Source organism: Citrus sinensis, chromosome 9 (assembly GCF_022201045.2).
Source record: "Citrus sinensis cultivar Valencia sweet orange chromosome 9, DVS_A1.0, whole genome shotgun sequence".
Classification (NCBI taxonomy): domain Eukaryota; kingdom Viridiplantae; phylum Streptophyta; class Magnoliopsida; order Sapindales; family Rutaceae; genus Citrus; species Citrus sinensis.
Window position 1 is genome coordinate 17,000,398 of NC_068564.1, and position 17,937 is coordinate 17,018,334.

Consider the following 17,937-nt stretch of genomic DNA (forward strand, 5'->3'; position numbering starts at 1 on the left):
TTAATAAAAATAAATATTCTCCTAGCAAGGAAAATAAATATTCAAATAATGGTAGTAAGATAACCCCTTTTACATTAATGACTATTTAGTTGTTTCACTTTGTTGTCACATTGTTATTTCACTCATTGTCAAATATAAAAATTGTATACGATATTATAGATTCTGACCACATAACTCTAAAGAATATACTTATACATCATGTAAAATTAGATTTGATTCTCAACTCTTTCACAAAATTCCTTGTATCACATCCTAAATTAGTGCATAAATCTCAATTAGCTCCATTTATTTATCATAAGTAAAGATGCTATTTGAAAAGATGTATTGTTCTAGGAGAGTTTAATAATATTCTGAGGATTGCTCTTCACTTTACTTTCTACACCAACTTTAGTCAAAATTTCGTATTCAAGCTAAATTAATTGTATTTGCCCTTGAACACTTTTTGAATATATACCACTCTTTATTTATTCTAAAAGCATACTAGAAAGAAAAAAGCAAGGTTTGTCCAAATAATCCCAAAATTAGAAACATAATCCAGCTATTACTAAATACATACAGCCTATTGAAGCAAAAACCAAAAGGCATGATCCAAAAGACAACCACACATAGAAGGTGCAGTAGCAGTGATCAGGTGAACTGAATAGAACCCAAAAACTAAGTAGTCAACCACTAAATTGCAAAATCTTCAAAACTACAGACTTGAACCCGTTAAGCTAAATAAGATTGTAAATTAAATCCAAAACAAGGCAAGATTGGATTTAAAATCATATTCGCTAACCAATTTCTACTTATCAAACTTTTGATAATAAATTACAGGTAGGCCATTAAAACCATAAAAACTATACAACCTAAAGCAATGATAGTGAGAAATATTAGAAAACTAACCTAAATTAATGCACAAGTGACTTGAATTACGTGCATGATGTCCATAAGAAAGATCATTAGCATACTTTATTCAAGCTTCACAAATAAAAGATTTATCAAAAGTGTAATGGTGCTTCATCCTTATACAAGCTTGGTGATATTAAAGAAGATTTCACAAACAGTTTGGATATTATATAAGTTATTAAAAACATGAAAAATAAGAAAATATGCATTGGAAAAATTTGTTGGACTTTTAATTCAATACTATTGAATCCTTAATTAAACTTTGGGCTAATATGTGAATAATTATGTGTTGCGGACTGTCATAAAAGATTAAACCCAATTCAAAGTGATCTATTAAGGTTTACGATAATATAGGCTTTAATATATCTATTAGGGTGTTGGTGTTTAGTGTGTGGAGACTTAAGGGTAATTTCTATTTATATGATGGGTTGAAATATGAGTAAATAAGTGGTTATGGTCTCCCAGTCACACACGTTGTTCTATTCTTTTTGACATCCCATCATCAGAGAGAGCATAGAGAAACATAAAAAATTCTTTAGGAAAATGTGTAGATCTGGAAGGCCAACCACAGGACTCTAGAGAGTAATTGCACATTATGGGTTCAGATATGCTTCCACATATTCGTTTATTCATTCTTGGTGATATAACATGAATGTTTCTGGATTATAGATTATTGTTCTAACAAGTGGTATCAGAGGCTCTTCATGTTGAATTATTAAGAATCAAATTTCTTTTCAATTAATGATTAAATTTTTTAGTGTTCTTGAATCTAATAATTATAATATTATTGAGTTTGAGAACAATAATGGCTGTTCTTTTTTAATTAATTAAAAAAATAAAACAAAAAAAATTAGTTTTATATGATTTAAGGGCCGGTCGCAATTACTGCCACCATCAACAAAACCACTAGGCTGGCAATGGTGAGAAAGGACAACCAACCTGATGGCCATCGACCTCCACTAGCAACTAAGGAAGCTGGAGCCAGATTAGTAAAAGTGGTGGCCATGAAAAAAAAAAAGAAAAATTATGGTTTTTAAAGATTTTATGAGGTAAGTTCAATATCTGATTTAGGTCAACTAGAACCGGTGTCAACATTTTAACCGGTCAATAGTTTACTAGTCAAACTGTTGATTGTTGACTTTAATTTTGGCTTTGCCCTGAATTGTTTTAGGTAATTTTGGTACAATTTTGAATTCAGATATTGGTATAGTAATATATATATTTTGAAATGAATTAATTGAAGCAACATGTCACCAAAGTTATCTCTCTTGTGGAAATTAATTGGTTTTGAAATATGAACAGATATGTGTATGTAATTTATGTGAATATCGATCAGCCTAAAGAAAAGTCAATATTTGTTAGAATTGCATGTGCAACTGTGGTGATGATTATTCAGTATTACTTGCAAATAGATCAACCCAAAGGAAGATTTATTATTTGACATGTTATTATTATCAGTCTTTAATTACTACACAAGATATCATTTACAAGTTAATATTTTTTTAGAGATAAAATATTAATGAAGTGCCTGATATCTTGAGATGGGGTTTACTTTATTTGAATTTATTTTTTGTTTTAAGACTTATATGAGCTTGTATTGATTATTTTTTTTTCTCTGTTCAATTATGACTTCTGTTAATAGTACGACCAATATCAATTTTATTCTTATTCTAAATAGCTCTAACTTCAAGTTATGGCAAGAGAACCTCTTAATTGCAGTCATAGATCTTAACCTTGTGTTAAAGTTTGATTCTCACCCACCTATTACTGATGAGAGTACCTTGATGATAAAAGGGAAATAGAAAGGTAGGAAAGTTTAAATTGCATGTGTATCATGATCATGAAAAAAACCATTCTGGAAGCATCAATGGCTTAATGTCTAAAAAGACAATTATGACTAAGAAGTTCCTTGCAAACATTTAAACAAGATTTGCTAAGAACGAAAAGTTAGAAACATGTACTCTTTTGGCAAATCTAATTTTAATAAGGTATAAAGGAAAGCGCGAAGGCAAAAAAGGGAAGAAGGATAAGAAAGCTGCATATATAGCACCTCAAAAGAAACAACAACAAAAATTAGATGATCTGAAAGGTACTAGTTGTTTCTTTTCCGAAGATAAAGGGCATGGTTTCATTTGGTTTGCGGTTAACTTAATTTCAGTACCAAGACACACATGGTGGATAGATTCTAATGTAACAACTCACATTAGTGTATTTATTTAGGGTTGCCTAAATTACTAAAAGCCCAATGATGGTGAAGATACATCTATGTGGGCAATGGCGAAAAGGTTGAAGTTAAAGTAATTGAAAATTTTGTATTATTATTAATGACCGAATTTTATTTGGATTGGATTTTATTTTAATCTTGATAAAACATTTATTGTTTCATCTTTTAGACGAAATTTGATTTCTATTTCTGCTTTGGTTAAATTTGGTTATTTTTGTTCATTTGAAAATGAAAAGTTTAGTTTGTTTCATGATTCAAAATCAGTTGCTTCTGGTTCTTTGTCAAGTGATGATAATCTTTATATGTTTGATACAATTACTTCATTTAATGAATCCCTATAATTCAACACACAAGGTTTAAGAAGAAGATTAACCAATGAGAATTAGATTGCATTATGGCACAAGAGATTGAGTCATATATTCAAATGGAAAATAGAGAAACTTGTGTCAAACGAAATTCTCGACCTCTTAGATTTTACATATTTTAATATTTATGCTAACTGTATAAAGGGAAAATAAACTAGTAAAAGGAGATTTGAGACCAACAAGACTTTAGACGGATATTTGTAGGGAATAGTCAACAATATTTTATGACATTCATAAACAATTTTTCTAGATATGATTACATGTATCTCCTCTATGAAAAGTCATAGTTCTTGGAGATGTTCAAAAATTTTAAGGCTGAAGTTGAGAACCAACTTAGCAAAAGAATTAAAAGCATCAAATTTGATTGTAATGGTGAATACTATGGCAAATACGACAATTAAAGTGAACAACGTCTAGGACCATTTATTAAGCTCCTAGAGGAATGTAGTATCATCCCAGAACACACTATGTCGGCTTCTCCCACTATGAATGGTGTTACTAGAAGATAAAATAAGATGCTTAAAGACATAATGAGTAGTATGATATGTCATTCTACCTTACTATAGTCAATGTAAGAAGAAGCACTTAAGATTACAACATATATTCTTAATCGGGTTCTAATTAAAACAACTGTCAAAATCGCTTACGAGCTTTGGATAGGCAAGAAGTCTTGTCTAAAGCACTTACATATTTGAGGGTGTCCAGCAGAGGCAAGGCCTTATTGGCCTAATAAGAAGAAATTGGATTTAAGAACGGTGAGTTGCTATTTTATTGGATAACCTAAACGATCCAGGGGGTCTAGGTTTTATGATCTCATGACTAAGTTGATTTTTGAGTAAGAAAATGTTCAGTTATTTGAGGATGTCGAGCTTGCAGGGAAGATACAATGACTTTGTCCTTGAAGATGAATATGTTGATATTTCCATAAATGTTATTAACATTGATCTAGGTCTCATTCTTGACTTTGTTCAAGACATAATAGATCAAGACAATGTTGAAAAACCCCTATACAATAATTTTTTTAGAAGAGCAAACTATACCATCTTAAGAACCTATGCCACTTAGATTCACTAGAGAAAGGAAAAGTATAGTGCCAAATGACTACATTGCATTTCTCCAAGAATGTAAGGTAGACAATGAAGAAATAGAAAATGATCCAATCAATTTCCATCAATCTATGGAAAGTTCTAACTCTTAGAAGTAAATTGTTGCCATGAATTAGGAGATGAAATCCATGAAGGACAATGATGTATGAGATCTTGTCTCATTGCTAGATGATGCAAAACCTATTAGTTGCAAGTAAATATTTAAGACAAACAGGGGTTTAAAAGGCAATGCGGAAAGGTGCAAAACATGTCTTGTCACAAAGGACTTTACACAAAAGAAGGCATCGACTATGAAGAGACTTTATTTGTGGTTTCTTCAAAAGGCTCTTTCAGGATCATAATTGCATTAATAGTGCATTTCAATATTAACTTACATCATATGGATGTGAACACAATGTTTCTCAATAGTGACATTAATGAGATTATCTATATGGTATAATAAGAAAACCTTATGTCAGGAGATTAAAAAATATGGTCTAAAAATTTAAGAAATTCATTTATGGGCTCAAACAAACATCTCGACAATGGTATTTTAAGTTTCTCTAGGTGATCATCTCATTCAGTTTCAAGATACATTTGGTTGATGATTACATATACCATAAGTTCTATGGGAGCAAGTATATTTTTCTCATTTTATATGTCGATAACATTTTGCTTGCCAGCAATGATATAGGCTTATTGCATGATACTAAGAGATTCCTATCTAAGAATTTTGAGATGAAAGATCTTAGTGATGCCTCTTTTTTATTAGGCATGCAGATACATTGGAATCGTTCTTGGGGTATTCTTAAATTATCACAAAAGAGATTTATCAAAACAATTTTGAAGAGATATGGCATGCAAAATTGCAAATAAGGTTGGCAAAATCCGGATCCAAATTTACATTTAGGCATTCGGATCCGAATGCGGGTAATATCCACAACAAATAGGGGCGGATATTCCGAATATCCGAATCTGTAAAACTTAAAATTTAATAATTTAATAGATAATTTAAAACTCTAACAATTTACCTAATAATTTTAAATAAAATTCAATCATAATTCAATAGCATATAATAACATATAAATCCACAAATAAAAATACTACAATATAATTAAAAAATAACAAATAACATAAATTCAAGCACACCGCCATTAAAATCCACAAATAAAAACACTACAAATCTATGGAAATTGCAAGCTTCGAGTCGAACACATTATGCCAATATATTGTCAATCATTAGGATCTTCTACTCCATCATTCATAATTTTTTCTGCAAACCGTTTAAGCAGCTCACGATCTAACAATGAAAACATAAAATAAAAAAATTCATTAAGTGCTTTGTTAGTGCAAAAATATAAAAATATTTAATTATATGAATAAATGAAATTAGTGTTTTTACCTTTGATTTTAGTCCAATACCAAATTTGAGTACAAATTAATGCTTCCACAGTGTTTTGATGAAATCTATTATGATGAGTACTCAAAAGCCTACGTCCGCAATTGAAAGCAGACTTAGAACCAGCAGTAGACAGAATAATGACCAAGAAATCTTTAGCAACCTAAGCAAGTATCGGATATTTGTCCTTATTATTCTTCCATCAGGATAAAATATCGAAATTGCTAGTAGTAGTCAAAACTCCCTCATCTAGGTAGGTCTCCAATTCAGACTTAGCTTGTTTATAGTTAATTTCTTTGAAACAAATGAGTCTCATTCACCGGCCATACTTGAATCCTTAAAAATAGGAGCTTGTGACATACCTTGAGAAGAACTTTCCATCTCAAAATCTCCTCCATCTTCATTTTCTTTGATTCATATTCTTTCACCACTTCACTAAGAAGGTTAAATACCCTTTCGGCTTGATAAGTAGCTTCATTTCCATAAATCTTAGGAAAAAAGAAGTGAATTATCATCTTTTTAAACCTAGGATTTAATATATTTCTTATGGCTAATACTCCATGAATAACATCCTAATATTTTCAAATATGGCAATCATATTTTCGGCCATTTACCTAATCCCCACATTAGGTGACGTCTTCCATGAATTTATTGACAATCTCATCTCACAAATTTTAGGAAAAAATAAATTAGAGGTGGGATATCGAGATCTAGAAAAAATTTCTGTCAACATACAAAAAAATCCAAATGGCACACAAAACCTTTGTCAAATCCCACTCCGACTCATTAGGCAAATCGTTATATTGTTTATCAAGCCTACTTAACCGAACAAATGCATCTTTATACAACAAAGCAGTAGTGAGCATTAAGTAAGTTGAATTCCATCAAATTTTACAATCAAGAACCAAATGTTTGGTCTCTTTAATACATATTTAGCGCACTGCAACCTCAAAATTTTCAACCCTTTCGGATGTAGCAGTCTAATAACTAACACTCTCTCTTATATTTTCAACACTTTTATCCATCGCATACATCTTTTCCCTCACAATCAAACTTAAGATATGAGCACAACAACTCATGTGAAAAAGTCTCCCCCCTAAAATCAATGAACTTGGCAAAAATTTATCCAACAATATATTAATCATCACATTATTAGCAGCATAATTATCCATAGTCACAGTTGACACTCTCCTATCAATATTCCAATCAATCAAACAATCATACAGAACATTATATATTACTTTACCACTTTGGGAGCTTGCACATATATAGACCTAATAATACAAAAAGCCAATAATAATGTAACAAAGATACTTACAATGTATTAATATTGAAATAAACATAATATAAATATTAAAAGTGTTACCTTATAATACGACACCCTAACACCCATAGGTTGTCAATATAATGTGTCATAATAACCATATAACCCTTTTTTGGTTATTGACTGTCCACATGTCTGTAGTTGATTGACACTAAAAAGTGTACATTTAATAAGGATAAAATTATTAGTTTTCACTTATTGTGTCGATTAATGCGTTCATTATTTCTAAATAATTTTAATACTCCCCAAATATATTTTATGTTAAATTAATTCACAATTTGTTAATTTTTATCTTGTAAATATTTTTCAGGAATAAAAATGGAATTGAAGTTGAAAGCAGGAACAAAGAAGGACAGCTGGAGTAATTTGGAATTCATCAATCGAGGAGATATTATTAAAAATAAAAAAAATGAAAAAATAAACTTTCTCAACATTCATTTAATTTATTAAATAATAATTTAATAATAAATTAAATAAGAATTTAAAAAATGAAGAGGAGGCAATTGTTGCCTATAAAAGCCGATGAATGGAGAGGCCATGGAAAAGCTTAAGCCGAGAGAGAGAGAGTTGTAGCCAAAAGGGAACTGAAGAATTTCTATTTTTCTTTCTTTTCTTTTCTTGTTTCCGTCTGTATCAATTTTCTTTGTAACATATTTCAAAAATTTATCAATTAAAAAGAGTGTTGTGTTTTCTCTTAATATGAGTAGCTAATTTTACTAAGCTGAGGTGAAGGGAGAAGCTCAATGTTTCAAACTATTAAATTTATTATTTTCTCAAATGAGTTTTAAAGTTTGTTTTATTCTTTTCTAGTTATTTTTTATGTCATGTTAATTTATAAATTTCTTTAGGATCTGTATGGTATTTTGACACAATGTCGACACATTAATATAGTGTAGCACATTAGGTACTTTATTCCATATTTATCCAAACACATAAAATTAAATGATATAATAATTAACTAGTAAAAGTGAGACAAAATATAAATGAGAGAGTATTAAAATTATAGTTTGAATACAGAGAGTGGATCCCTTAACCTTAGCCTATTTTTAAATTAATTTCAAATAGTTTCTTTTCCCCCACAATTAATTTTCTTTTTTTAAAAAAATTGACTACTGGATTTAAAATTCCCTGTGGTTCGACCCCGGACTTACGGGGTTATATTATAACTAAACACTTTTATACTTAGGAGTAATACACTTTTGAATCGTGTCAAGCTTTTGGCGCCGTTATCAGGGAGTTTTCTAAATTTGGTGTTAGTTTGTCTTTGCTTTATTTTTATTTTATTTTATTTTATTTTATTTTTGTCGTCACTATCTTTTCGTGATGCTATTTTATTCTCTTTTTGCAAAACTTCAGTTAGCACCCCTCCTCTTTTCAAACTTTAATATTATCCATAAAATTTATGAGAAACTTTATTTTAGCCCAGAAACCTTTGCAAATCAGTCCCCAAATCGAATTTATTTCTTTAAATTTCTGCAATTTACTTTACACATTTATTTTAAATGGTCGGTTCTATCGGCTGACTGTTATTTAAATTTTATTAATTTATATATTTTTGTTTATATGGTCGGTTCTACCGCCTAGCATTTTAATTTCAGTTTATTATTTTTTTGCATTAATTTATTTAATTTTATGTTTTATTACATGGCAGGTTTTAAAATACCGCCTAAACTGTTTCATTTAATTTCTTTGTTTATGGCTGGTTTCACCGCCTTATTTATTTATTTTTTTTATTTTTAAGTTTGTTTATTTTTATTTTGCATTTTTGCTTATTTTATTTCCAGTTTATTTTGATTTTCTGTAATTTTCATTTAGCGTTTTATGCATGATTGGTTTAGCACACATCGTTAGCATTGCATACGTCTTTGGTCTCGTACAAATAGTGGCAGACTAATTAGAAGATCACCTTCACCACTCTTAGATATGGCTAACATAGAAGCTGAAAATTTTTCGGAGCACGAAAATAACCAAGCCTTGCAAAATCTTCATGAACAACCTAGGAGCCTTAGAGACTTCTTCCCACTTTTCATGGTTTTGAGTCTGAAAATCAATATTTGCATTTAAGGTAATTTGAGGAAGTCTGTAACACATGTACTGATCAAAATTGTAGCATGAATATAATCAGGCTTAAGTTTTTTCCTTTCTCACTAAAGGATAAAGCTAAAACTTGGCTACAAAATCTTAGGTCAGAATCCATCAGAACTTGGGATGAAATGCAAGCATAATTTTTGAAAAAATTCTTCCCATCCCACATAACTAATTCTTTCAAAAGACAAATCACCACATTCACTCAAAAACCAGGAGAAACACTCTACCAATGTTGGGATAGGTTTAAAGAATTACTTAACATTTGCCCACACCTGAAGAATTGAAGAGACGGTACAACCTGAAGAACCAAACGAAGAGGAAGCACTAGAGCTCGAATTAAAGCCCTTACCAGAAGAATTGAAGTATGCTTATCTTGGAAAGCAGCAGACATATCCGGTGGTGATTTCTTCCTAGCTCACGCATGATGAAGAAGGTAAGTTGTTATCTATATTAAAAAGGCATAAAACTGCATTTGGTTGGACCTTAAAAGACATAAAAGGCATTAATCCTTTAATTTGCACACATCGAATACACTTAGAGGAAAATGCCAAAACAACACGTCAACCACAAAGAAGACTAAACTCTTATATGAAAGAAGTGATAAAGAATGAGGTCCTTAAACTACTAGATGTAGGAATTATCTACCCTATCTCTTATAGTAAATGTGTAAGTCCAACACAAGTAGTACTAAAGAAATCTGGAATAACTGTTGTAAAAAATGAAAAAGGTGAACAAATCCCAACACGAATTCCATCTAGTTGGCGCATGTGTATTGATTACAGAAAATTAAATGATGCCACTAGAAAATATCATTTTCCCCTTTCATTTCTAGACCAAATTCTCGAAAGAATAGCTGGACATCCCTACTACTGCTTTCTTGATGGCTACTCTGGTTGTTATCAAATCCCTATAGCCTTAGAAGACCAGGAAAATACCATATTCACATGCTCATTTCAAAGGTGCATGCTAAGTATTTTTAGTGACATGGTTGAAAATTGTCTAGAGGTTTTTATGGATGATTTAAATATATTTGGTAATTCTTTTGATACATGTCTTGATAATCTAGTAAAAGTTTTGGAAAGGTGCAAAGAAAAAGGACTAGTTTTAAATTGGGAAAAATGCCATTTCATGACCACTTCTGGAATTGTTTTGGGCCATGTTGTGTCTTCAAAAGGAATTGAAGTTGATAAAGTCAAAGTTGAAGTCATTTCAAAATTACTTTCACCAAAGACAATTAGAGAAGTCTATTCCTTTTTAGGACATGCAAGATTTTATAGGAGGTTTATAAAAGACTTTAGTGTCATTTCTAGACCACTTTGTAACCTCCTAATAAAAGATACACCTTTTAAATGGACTAAAGATTGTCAACAAGCTTTTGAAAAAATGACTACTCTTTTGACATCAGCTCCAATAATGCAACCCCTTGATTGGTCTTTACCTTTTAAGCTAATGTGTGATGTTAGTGATTATGCCGTTGGCGCTGTTCTGTGTCAAAGAAAGGAATGTAAGCCCTTTGTCATCTATTATACAAGTACAACTTTGAATAGTGCTCAAATGACTTACACTACAATAGAGAAAGAACTACTTGCTGTAATATTTGCATTGGATAAATTTCGTTTGTATTTAATTGGTTCATCCACTATTGTTTATTCTAATCATGCTGCTGTGAGATATTTAATGTCAAAACAGGATGCCAAACCAAGGTTTATACGATGGATTTTGCTACTTCAAGAATTTAACTTGACAATCAAGGACAAAAAGAGTGCTGAAAATGTTGATGCAGATCATCTTTCAAGACTTATGAATGAGTCTTCAATTGAAACAACACCTATCAATGATTCTTTCCCTGATGAATTTTTATTTTCTATAAACAAAATGCATTGGTATGCTAATATTGTTAATTATCTTGCAACAGGTGAAATGCCATGTGACTGGAGTTCCCAGGACAAGAAGAAATTCTTAACAGAAGTGAGAAGGTTTTACTGGGATGATCCATACCTGTTCAAATACTACTCTGATCAAATTTTTCAAAGATGCATACCAGATGACGAGGTAAGTAGGGTAATTCAATTTTGTCATTCTGAAGTATGCGGTAGCCATTCTTTTTTCAAAAAAGACAACTGCAAAATTATTGCATTGTGAATTTTATTGGCCTATATTATTTAAAGATTCACATGCATTCTGCAGAGTGTGTAAGAATTATCAAATGGCAGGGTCTATTTTAAATCGAAACATGATGCCTTTAAACCCCATCATTGTCATTGAAATATTTGATTGTTAGGGAATTAATTTTATGGGTCCTTTTCCATCATCATTTGGATTTGTATAAATTTTTGTTGTTGTTGATTATGTTTCAAAAAGGATCGAGGCAATTCCTTATCGGCACAATGATCACAAAATTTTGATCCGCTTTTTAAAAGAAAATCTTTTGAGCAAATTTGCAATACCTCGAGCCATTATTAGTGATGGAGGTAAGAATTTTTGTAATAAGCCATTTGAGTCCTTAATGAAGAAATATGAAATTACACATAAAGTTGCTACCCCTTATCACCCTCAAACAAGTGGTGAAGTTGAATTAGCAAATAAGGAGATAAAATAAATTTTAGAAAAGACTGTTAATCCAAACCGTAAAGATTGATCTCTTCGACTAACTAATGCACTTTGGGCATATCGTACTGCTTTTAAAACATCTTTAGGAATGTCACCCTGTTGGCTTGTTTAAGGAAAATCTTACCACTTACCAGTTGAATTTGAACATAAATCATTTTGGGCTATTAAAGATTTTAATTCAAATCTTGATGATGCTGGTAATGTACGTAAATTGTAATTAAATGAACTTGAGGAATTAAGGAATGATGCATATGAGAATTCCAGAATAATTAAGGCAAGAACCAAATTTTTTCATGACAAAAGAATTTTTCGGAAAACATTTGAAATTGGTTAAAAAGCGTTGCTTTATAATTCTCATCTTCATTTATTTCCAGGGAAGTTAAAGTCAAAGTGGAATGGTCCATTTATTGTAAAAAATGTATATCCATATAGAGCCGTAGAAATTTAGAACCCAAAGGATGGTGTCACATTTAAAGTTAATGGTCAAAGATTGAAACCATATCTGGAATACCAACCACGTGAAGCAGATACCAAAATCAATTTGAGTGACCCACCAAATTTTGACTAAGCATTTTCATTTTAACTTTTTGTGAATTTGATTTACTGTTACTTTATCGTTTGAATTGTTTGATTTTTTTTCCTTTTCCCTATGTCTTGAATGGAGTGCATTGCATTGTCTTTAATTGTGTGTTATTTGACAATTGTGTTTTAACTCACCAAATTTTTATACTTGTCATGAGTACCTCAATGAGAAGTTTCATTTTCGATCATCTTAAAGATCTTTTACATATAAAATTTCACTTGAGGAAATTGCTCAGATTTTGTAATTCACATCGTATTTGGGATCTACAACCGCCAGAGTTAGTATCTCATGTGAAAGATCTAGAAAGACAACTCAAGGAAATAGATGATGATATTTATAATTTGCAATTGCAACTGGAGGTAAATTCAATAAAAAGAAGAAGGTGAGTTATATTCCTTGTGTGTTTTTGTTTTATTTTGTTGTTTTTCTTCACTTTTAATTTGATTTTACAGATTTGATTCGTTTTGTTTTAATTCACTCTCCCGTATAAATGGTGGATAATAGTACTTCGTGACTTTTTAAGTCGGCATTCTCAGTTTCCACAATAACTGAAACCTCAATGTCAAGCATGGAAGAAATATAACGAAATTTGCATCAACGTTTTCCTTCTCTCCCTCAAAATGCTCTTAAGAAGATTTACAAAGCTCGTTGTGAATGACTACGTTTGTTAATGATCAATAGGATTCCTGCTGAGATTCGCTGGTTAATTGAAGCAAAGGTCCGATTGGCAGGTGAGTTTTCTGATCCCTTCATTTCCTACGTGTATAGTTTTGGTAAAAGTACATTTGCTAAGAACAGAAGAGCTAAGCGACTTGGCTCTGAATGTTCTCATTGTGTAAGACTTGCTTGCAAAAAGCCACGTTATAAAATTTTAGGAATGGTTTATGTAAATCGTGAAGATAAAATCAAATTCATTAAGGATGACATGAGTCAAGAATCGTTAGATGATATCTTACGATCTCTTGAGACGCATCCGAGCGGATATGTTAAACGTGAAATTCAAAATTTGTGGAAGCTGTTCCAAAAGTAAAGTGCACAGTTTAGTCTTGAGAATCTGACTCTAAAAGACCTTATTTGCTAGTTTATAAGAAAACTGGATGGGAAGCCTATCCTCGACCCATAGAGGGCGTTCAAATCGTTACTGGACGTAAAATCAGAGGAAGATGTGAGCCACAATCACAACTACCAGTAAATATCTTTTTATTTTACTATTCTTTTATCTTTTGCATTATTATTATTATTGTGTTTTTTTAATCTAATCACTGTTTGCTTTTTCTTTTCACTATTTGCCTTTGAATTATTAAGTTAAAAGATTCACGCGTCATTTGACAAACACACCACCCCATTTACAGATGTATATCATTATGTCTGTTACCAAGATCCTTAAATAGGAACTCATTTTCAAGCACTCACAAATTGTTTCTTTTTAGAATTTTTCTAATGGCAACAACCTCAAGCAGACAACTAAAGAACATTTGTATGCTTTCTGAATTTTGCTATGGAAATTATAAAGAGTTCGTTCAGGCAGCTATAGATCTTGGTCGTGCTATAGCAAAGAGGAAACTACATCTTGTATATGGAGGAAGTGGCCGAGGGTTATCAAAGCTTGTCTCTGAAGCTGCTTTCATTCGAGGAAGCCAAGTGCTAGGCATCATTCCGAAAACCTTAAAACCTTTAGGATGTCTACCAGACCCACCAACTGGAGAAGAGTTAGTTGTCTCAGGTATGTAAGAAAGAATATCTGAAACATTAAATCATGCTGATGCTTTCATTTTCTTGCCAGGAGATCTTGCAACTTTAGAGGCGCTAATTACATTTGCTTTCTGGGCCCATTTGAATATCCATAAAAAACCCATTGGTTTGTTAAATGTTAATAATTTTTATGATGGCTGAATAACATTTCTTAATCATGCAATTAAAAATTATTTCATTCCATCTTCAGGGAAAAAACTCTTCATTTGTGCTCTTACTGCTAATGAGTTACTTGATCTTTTATAAGCTTACAAACCAGAGTCAGATCCCATGAAATTGGCGTTGGATTGGGCAACTGATGACGATGGCAATAACTCTCATAAAAAGTGTAAATTAGATTTAACTCTCCATTTGTAAATATTTCCAGCAATGGACATGTGATATCTTCTAAACACTACTTCTTTTTTTAGACATTGAGGACAATATCTCATTCAGGTTGGGGGGAAGGGAATAGTTGATGATTATGGAATGTCTCAGTCCTAGTGATGTTTTTACTAATTTTTGTTGTAAAGACTAACTTTGGATAAAAATTTGAGTCGAAGATGGCAGAATATAGAATGTAGTGTCTCTAGAAACACATCTTCTTAAATTTAGTTTTTTGTTTTCCCCGAAAAAAAATGTTTTCTAACTTTTTTTCTTCTTTCTTTCTCTTTCTCTCTTAATTATCTCCCTTAAGTTTATGCAATCAGTCCCAATTTTTTAGTGTTTCTTTAAGCAAAAAAAAAAAAGGAGTTTTCTTTTTCGATGTGATCTTTTAACATTGGATAACATGATGATTTTCAAATTTTGATATTTGTATTATCTTTGGCCTTTAGTTATGTTACACTATGTTTTTCCCTTTGCATGTTGAAACGTAAATTGAGAAATTTGATGAGTAAAATTAATCAAGTCATTTGGAGGAATGTACATGTTATGAAAAGTCCAAGCGAATTTTTGAACCTATTATCCTTGGAGAGTAACCATGTTTGCCTATACAGCTTCACAATTTACTGTACAAGATCTCAATATTTTCTTAAAAAGAGTAAAAGTAAAAAAAAAAAAAGTTTGTGCAGCCGCATCTAAAAGTCCATTGAGCTAGTGGACATGAAAGATTATTTAAAGCTCTAAAAAATGACAGAAGGCCATCTTTGATCCGTTTGAGCTTTTCTAGCCAACCCTATAATAAAGAATCCATAATTAACCCCTTTGAGCATTTGGAAAAAAAAAAGAAAAAAACTTTTTTCTGTGGTAACCTATCATCTTTTCCTACTCCAATGTGGAGTATCACCTTATATTTTATGTTTTCCATCACCCAATTATGTTTGAAAATATGGATAGTTATGTATTTCTAATAATGGTGCTATGAAAAAAAAAGAGCAATACAAATAAATAAATAAAATAACATAAAATAAAAAGAGCAACAAAAAAAATCCAAGCGAAAAAAAAAACACCTTGATACATCCAAACAGTCCCATATTTTTCAAAACATATGTTTTTGTTTTTTCTATTACCCTTTTTTGTTAGCCATGACCCTACCTTACATTACGTCCTAATAAAATTCTTTCTTGATTTTAGGGAACTATAGTCTGAAGTAAAGTTGGTGATATGGACTAACAGATGTGGTGATGCATAAAAATAAAAATAAATTTTGCTAGTAATTTCTTGGACTTGAGATCATTTTATTTCTAAACTGTAGGCATTATTTTTTTTTATCTTGGTGAGAGAGTGTGATATTGTTTTATTATTCTCTCAAATTTACCATTTTTTTAGAGTGACAATTTAATTTGGGGTATATTTTCTTTTGAGAGAGTCACTCTTAATCGTGAGATTTTGGAGTTTGATGTATCATTCTTAAAAGTGTCTTGATTAATGTAGCTCTGATAATTGATCATTTTATAGGATTTTACTGAACTATTTTGTGTGGGTGTGATTTTCTTTAGGCTATAATGCTTATACTTTTATTTAATTGTTGTCATTAATCTGATGGAAGAAGTAAATGCAATTTTAAAAAAAAAGATTTTCAATTTGAGTTTGAAACTTTACTAAACTTTTATCGCTTAAATTGCTAGGGCCTAGCAATAAGCTGGTTTGGGGGTGTGATTGACACTAAAAAGTGTACATTTAATAAGGATAAAATTATTAGTTTTTCACTTATTGTGTCGATTAATGCGTTCATTATTTCTAAATAATTTTAATATTCCCCAAATATATTTTATGTTAAATTAATTCACAATTTATTAATTTTTATCTTGTAAATATTTTTCAGGAATAAAAATGGAATTGAAGTTGAAAGCGGGAACAAATAAGGACAGCTGGAGCAATTTGGAATTCATCAATCGAGGAGATATTATTAAAAATTAAAAAAAAAAAGAAAAAAAAAGATTGGCAAGCATGTTGGTGATAATCAGAAGGCCATCACGCCTCTTGGCCATCACACTTCTCAACATTCATTTAATTTATAAAATAATAAAATTATAATATAATAATAAATTAAATAAGAATAAAAAAAATGAAGAGGTGACAGTTGTTGCCTATAAAAGCCGATGAATGGAGAGGCCATGGAGAAGCTTAAGCCGAGAGAGAAAGTTGTAGCCAAAAGGGAACTGAAGAATTTCTGTCTTTCTTTCTTTTCTTTTCTTGTTTCCATCTGTATCAATTTTTTTTGTAACATATTTCAAAAGTTTATCAATTAAAAAGGCTGTTGTGTTTTCTCTTAATATGAGTGGCTAATTTTACTAAGCTGAGGTGAAGGGAAACTATTAAATTTATTATTTTCTCAAATGAGTTTTAAAGTTTGTTTTATTCTTTTCTAGTTATTTTTTTATGTCATGTTAATTTATAAATTTCTTTAGTATCTGTATGGTATTTTGACACAATGTCGACACATTAATATAGTGTGGCACATTAGGTACTTTATTCCATATTTATCCACACACACAAAATTAAATGATATAATAATTAACTGGTAAAAGTGAGGCAAAATATAAATGAGAGAGTATTAAATTTATAGTTTGAATACAGAGAGTGGATCCCGTAACCTTAGCTTATTTTTAAATTAATTTCAAATAATTTATTTTCCCCCACAATTAATTTTTTTTTTAACAAATTGACTACTGGATTTAAAATTCCTTGTGATTCGACCCTGAACTCACCAGATTATATTATAACTAGACACTCTTATACTTGGGAGTAATACACTTTTGAGTCGTGTCAGTAGTAATTGCAATTCTACTCTCACAAGCATCTAAAAAATTCATTTTCTTCGACCTCTCAACATCATGAAGTTTCAAAATTTCATTCTTGATGGTGTTTCTACTTATTGTATCAAGTGACGGTTGAACCAATTTCATCAAATCGCGAAACCGTTGATATTCAACAAATGAAAGTGGAAGCTTGTGCAAAATGATCGTCTTTGCAACAACAATCCTCACCATCGCCATATCACATTTTACTTTAGAACAACTCTCAACTGTAATGGATCCGTCATTTTTCTTGGCAAAAAGCATTTGGCCAGCATGCTTGAAATGCTCGCTTAAACAACTATTAAAATGATTTTGTAACTATGTAGTCCCCTTAGAATAATGTCCTATCAATAATTTACTACAATAATTGCAAATTGCCAGATACTCCCCATACACGT